Genomic DNA, 6,790 nt, shown 5'->3' with positions numbered 1-6,790 from the left:
TCTTGCTTTGTGGCAGACCATGTGCTAGGTACTGGAGGCATAAGGACAGATGAGATATGGTCCTTGCCTTTCTGAGGACTTTCTCAGGGTTTTGACTGCAGTGTGACATAGAGGCCAGCCTTCTCAGAAGAGCTGCATGCTTGGTACCAAGTGATCTGCTCCACCTGATGCCCTCCTCAAGCAGTTGATCTTGACAGGGTCCTCTCCCAGTTTCCTGTCCCAAGGTCGTGAGAAATTGGCTAGCCATCTCAGTAAAGGGTCAGGAAGGCTCAGTTGCAATACAAATATCAGTGTTTTAGCTAAAGGACTTAGAAATGACTGATGACTCAGTCCAGGGAAAGAACTGCTTATGTTAGGACTTTCAGGAGCTTTTGTAGCCAGGGATGGGGACGAGGAGGGCATGACCCACACTAGTCCTCAATGATAATTTTCTGTAAGGTCCACTATGGGAATGCAGTGGTGTGATGGCAAGTTGATTTTATTGGGCCATAATGACTGGCATAAGATGAGACATTGTTGCCCAGATTATTTAAAAAAAAAAAAAAACAGAATGTAACAGAAAATAATAACGTAAGATGTCGATGTCCCAACATGAAAAAGAATGGAGTTGGGCCCCTACCTCACATCATATACAAAAATTAACTAAACTCGGATCAAAGGCCTAAATATTAGAGCTAAAACTACAAAATTCTTAGAAGAAAGCCCAGGCATACATCTTCATGACCTTGGATTAGGTGATAATTTCTTAGGTGTGATACCAAAGGTACAAGCAACAAAATAAAAAAATAGATCAACTGCACATCATCAAACTCGTACATTTCTATATTTCAAAGGACACCATCAAGTAAGTGAAAAGACAACTCATGGAATGGGAGAAAATATTTGCCAATCATATATCTGATAAGGGACTTATATCTAGAATATATAAAGAACTCTTGCAACTCAATAATAAAAGGAAAAATAATCTAATTAAAAATGGGTGAAGCAGCCCACACTTCTCCAAAGGAGATATACAGAAGCCAATACACACATGAACAGGTGTAATCATCAGGGAAACGCGAGTCAAAACCACAGTGAGACACAACTCTACAATCAATGGGAAGCATGCAGTCAAGAAGACAGATTGATAACATGTTGGTGAGGATATGGAACCACTGGGACTGCTGTTAGGAATGCAAAATGGTGAGACCTCTTTAGAAGACAGCCTGGAGGCCGGGCACTGTGGCTCACACCTGTAATCCTAGCACTTTGGGAGGCTGAGGTGGGCGGATCATGAGGTCAGGAGATCAAGACCATCCTGGCTAACAAGGTGAAACCCCATCTCTACTAAAAATACAAAAAATTAGCCAGGTGTGGCGGCAGGCACCTGTAGTCCTCGTTACTCAGAAGGCTGAGGCAGGAGAATGATGTGAACCCAGGAGGCAGAGCTTGCAGTGAGCCAAAATTGTGCCACTGTACTCCAGCCTAGGCGACAGCGAGACTCCATCTCAAAAAAAAAAAAAAAAAAAAAAAAAAAAAAAAAAAAGGGATGAAGTGCTGTTACATATTACAACATTGGTAAACCTCAGAAACATTATTCAAAGGGAAAGAAGCCAGACAAAAAAGACCAAACGTTGCATGATCCCATTTATATGAAATGTCCAGAATAAGCAAATCCAAACTAAAAATTATTGAATTCTACACTTTAAATGGATGATTTTATGGTATGTAAATGATATATCAATAAACAGCAGTTACAAAAACAACACAAAACCAAAAAATCAGGCTGCTGCAGCCTTCTCTATTGAAGGCTGTTAAGTCCTGGAGCTCCAGAGTCATGACCTTCAGAGTTGGTCCTATTGTTCTGGGCTTGGCTTATGATGGCACAGGGGCCAGGGGCCAAGGGCCAGTGAGATGGGATGGGAGTGTCAGGGTTAGTTTTTCCAAGAACACTGTCAAACAAGCAGTTTTGAATCAACTGGTGGGTGAGATCACAGAGTCAGCGGGAGGCTGATGCAGGTGCCAGGGGAAGCATTCCACAAGGAATGACTAATTGAGGACCATGTCTTCCTCTCTAAAGTCCTTCCACAGCTGGGGCAGGAATGGGAAGCTATGGTGACCTCAAGTGCTCCCGTATCCAGCCCTTCCTAGGGCAGAATGGAGTGAGCCCATATCTCATTATGCAGATGGCCAGGCAGGGCCAAGGAATTTCCACTTTAGACACTTTTACAGATAGGATTAGAAGTCCATATGCTCTGGAAAATTTGGAAACCTCCTTGCCTAAAGACAGGAAATGTTCCAACCGATCAATTGACATAGCCACTAAGTTAGTTCTCCATGCAACTCGAGATCCTGCTTACTAAGATATTCCACAAGAATGTATTAAATGCTTACCACATGGAGGAAAAAACTCTTACCATTTAGAGTTATCACAATCAAAATATAAAATAACTATGCTTGCTACATTCAGGGAGGTAAAAAAAGGATTGATATTTATGGCATAAAACTTTAATGATGGTGATGATAATAAAGGAGCAAACAGAAACTCTAGAAGTGAAAAACAAATGAATTTAGAGCCTGGGCAGCATGGCAAATCCCATCTTTACAAAAAATACAAAAACTCTCCGGGCATGGTGGCACATGCCTGTAGTCCCAGCTACTTGGGCAGCTGAGGCAGGAGGATCACTTGAAACTAGGAGGTGGAAGCTGCAGTGAGCCAAGATTGCACCACTGCACTCCAGCCTGGGGTACAGAGTGGAACCCTGTCTCAAAAAAAAAAAAAAAAGAAAAGAAAAGAAAAGAAACTAAGAACTTGGTGGATAAATATACCATCATACTGTACAGAGCTGAAGAGAAAAATCAGTGAATTAGAAGAGAAATCAGAATAAAATATTTAGAAAGCAGTATGGAAAAACAAAAGGATGAAAACACAACAAAGGTACAGAAGTGACAAGAAGAAGGCCCAATATATGTGCAACTGGAGTCCCAGAAGGCGACATGAGAGAGACAAGGCAACAGAAATACTGGAAGATAAAATAGCTGAGAAAAATCACCCAATTGATCAGTCTCTAAAGTACAGATTCAAGAAACTCAGTGAATCCCAAGCAAGACAAATAAAACCAAGGTCACAGCCAGCATGGCATATCATGGTACAACTGCTAAAAATCAAAGACCAAGAGAAAGTCTTAAAAGAAGAGGGGAAAGTATTTTCTTTCACAGGAGCAATAGTAAGTATGACAATTGACCTCTGCTGTGGTTTGGATTTGTGTCCTCTCCCAAGCATGTCAAATTGTAATTCCCAACGTTGGAGATGGGGTCTGGTTGGAGGTGATTGGGTCATGGGGGTGGGTTCCCCTTGAGTCTGCCTGTTCTTGTGATAGAATTCTCATGAGATCCAGTTGTGTCAAAATATGTGGCACCTTCCCCATCTCTCTCTTCATCCTGCTCTGGCCATACAAGACCAGCCTGCTTCCCTTCGCCTTCTGCCATGATTGAAGGTTTCCTGAGACCTCTCCAGAAACCATCATGCTTCCTCTACAGCCTGAAGAACTGTGAGCCAATTAAACCTCTTTTCTTTATAAATCGCCCAGTCTCAGGCAGTTCTTTATAGCAACGAGAGAACGAACAAATACAAGCGAAAGAGCAGAAGCCACAAGATAGCAGAATGGAATGTTTAAAGGGCTAGAAATAACTGTCCATCTCAGTTCTATTTCCAATTAAAATATTTTTAAAAAGACATTTTCAAACGAACAAAAATTGGGGAATCTGTCACTGGAAAACCTGCGCTGAGAGAAAATGAACCCAGAGGGAAGGTGAGAGACATAGGGAGGAATCCAGGCCCAGAACACTGGTGAATTTGGTGGCAGTTCTCAACGGATGTCGTCAGTAAGAAAATAACAATCTTGGAAACCAGTCGGAAAATTCTCAGAATGTTAAACACAGAGTTGCCACATGACTCAGTACTTCCACTAAGTGTATACCCCAGAGAAATAAGGACAAGCTCCCACACTAAAGCTTGTGCTCCAATGTTCCAAGCAGGACTCAAAATAGCCAAAAAAATGGAAACAACCCAAATGTCCATCGGTGGGTAATGGAATAAATAAAATGTGGTGTGTCCATATGATGGGATATTATTTGGCTATAAAAGGAATGCATTGGTGATGCACGCTACAGCACGGAATGGACCTCAGAACATTACACTGTGTGAGAGAAACCAGACACAAAGACCACATATTGTGGGATTCCATTTATATGAAACCTCCAGGGGAGGCACATCCATGGAGACAGAAAGCAGACGAGAGGTTTCCAAGGCTGCTTGTGTGTGGTGGGGGGATTAGGACATGACGGCTACTTGGTTTCTTTTTGGGGAGACAAACTGTTTTTTGTTTGTTGTTTTGCTTTGCTTTGCTTTTGAGATGCAGTCTTGCACTGTTGCCCAGGTTGGAAGGCAGTGGCATGATCTCAGCTCACTGCAACCTCCACCTCCCAGATTCAAGTGATTCTCCTGCCTCAGCCTCCCAAGTAGCTGGGTTTACAGGTGCATGCCAGCACGCCTGGCTAATTTTTTTGCATTTTTAGTAGAGACAAGGTTTCACTATGTTGGTCAGGCTGGTCTCAAACTCCTGACCTTGTGATTCACCCGCCTTGGCCTCCCAAAGTGCTGGGATTACAGGCATGAGCCACCATGCCTGACCGAGACAAACTGTTCTAAAATTAGATTGTGGTGATAGCTGCACAACTCTGTTAATTGTTTTGTTGTTGTTGTTGTTTGTTTTTGGAGACAGAGTCTCGCTGTGTCACCCAGGCTAGGGTACAGTGGTGCGATCTAAGCTCACTGCAACCTCCACCTCCTGGGTTCAAGTGATTCTCCTGCCTCAGCCCTGAGTAGCTGGGATTACAGGTGTGCGCCACCATGCCTGGCTAATTTTTGTATTTTTCGTGAGACAGGGTTTCACCATATTGGTCAGGCTGGTCTTGAACTCCTGACCTCAGGTCATCCGCCCACCTCAACCTCCCATAGTGCTGGGATTACCGGCGTGAGCCACCACGCCTGGCCAAATTGTTAAAGACCTTATTTAGTGACTCCCATTAAGGCATGGTAAGGCAGACCTTATCAGGACTATTGCAACAAGTACAGGGACCACTGCAACAGGGTCTCGCAGTGGAGGAAAGGGATTGAGCGCAACCCGGAATACAGCTTGGGCAAGTGGGGATTTATAGCTGAGGAGCAGGGTGGGGGTCAGTGGGTGGAAAATTCCTAGGAGGAAACATCGGGGTGAGGAGGTTCTGGCTATAACCATTAGGTTTTTATTGTGGTCAGCATCTGTGGGGTGTGTCAGGCTGTGGGTCAGCACTGTTTCCCAGTGCATATACAAGTTATGTTTATGCTATACTGTAGTCTATTAAGTGTGCAACAGCATTAATTCTTATAAAAAATGTACATGTCTTAATGTAAAAAATACTTTATTGGCCCATTTACAGTGGCTCACACCTGCCATCTCAGCCCTTTGGGAGGCCGAGGCAGGTGGATTTCTTGAGTTCAAGACCAGCCTGGGCAACATGGTGAAACCCCATCTTTACAAAAAGTTCGCTGGGTGTGGTGGTGCACACCAGTAGTCCTAGCTACTTGGGAGGCTGAGGTGGGAGGACCACTTGAGCCCAGGGAAGTCAAGGATGCAGTGAGCTGAGATTGCAGCACTGCACTCAAGCCTGGATGACAGAGTGAGACTGTGTCTCAAATAATAATAAGAATAAAATACTTCATTGGCTAGGTACAGTGGCTCACACCTGTAATCTCAGCGCTTTAGGAAGTCAAGGTAGGAGGATCGCTTGAGCTTAGGAGTTCAAGACCAACCTGGGCAGCAAAGTGAATGCCTTTATCTCTACAAAAAATAGAAAAAAAGTATCCAGGCAGGGTGGCACACAGCTGTGGTCCCAGCTACTTGGTAGGCTGAGGTGGGAGGATCACCTGAGCCCAGGGAGGTTGAGGCTGCAGTATGCCATGATAGCATCTCTGCACTCCAGCCTGGGTGACAGAGCCAGACTATCTCAAAAAATAGTAGTAATAACAACACAACTTCAGGAGGCCGACGTCACCTGAGGTAAGGAATTCGAGAACAGCCTGGCCAACATGGTGAAACCCCGTCTCTGCTAAAAATACAAAAATTAGCCGGGTGTGGTGGTGGGTGCCTGTCATCCCAGCTACTTGGGAGGCTGAGGCAGGAGAATTGCTTGAACCTGGGAGGCGGAGGTTGCAGTGAGCTGAGATTGTACCACTGCACTTCAGCCTGGGCGACAGAGCCAGACTCCGTCTCAAACAAAAAAAAACAAATAAAAAACAAATCCAAAACTCTTCAAAGAAAATGAACGGGGCTAGAATCTAATATTGGATGCAGCATAGTTTTCTTCTGAAACATACCATGTCACCCTTGGTCTTAACACTCCCCTCCTCATGTGGTTATTTGTGTTACACCCGCTTATTCCTCATCTCACTGACGCCAAACCCAGCATACCCCACCATTGCCGACTGCGACAAAAACCTAATGGCCAACACCAGAGTCATGGCAGTAAGTTCCCCTTTTGTGTGTTTTCTTTAAACTAACAATCCACAACCCCCACAAGAAAGAATAAGATAATACCCACGGGCCTTAATTTGGGCCTGATCCCACAGGTCTCCCCAACCCCTCCACTGCCACATACACACATACATTCCCCACCGCTGGGTGAGTTCCCTGCTGTCTCTCGACTGCCCATGGCCTTCTCAGGCACCTTGTTCTCCCCAGGGTCTGTGAATAATAAACTGTTTCTCTTC

This window comes from Rhinopithecus bieti, unplaced genomic scaffold (assembly GCF_001698545.2).
Source record: "Rhinopithecus bieti isolate Rb0 unplaced genomic scaffold, ASM169854v2 scaffold_9899, whole genome shotgun sequence".
Taxonomy (NCBI): Eukaryota; Metazoa; Chordata; class Mammalia; order Primates; family Cercopithecidae; genus Rhinopithecus; species Rhinopithecus bieti.
This window is presented reverse-complemented; position numbering follows the sequence as displayed.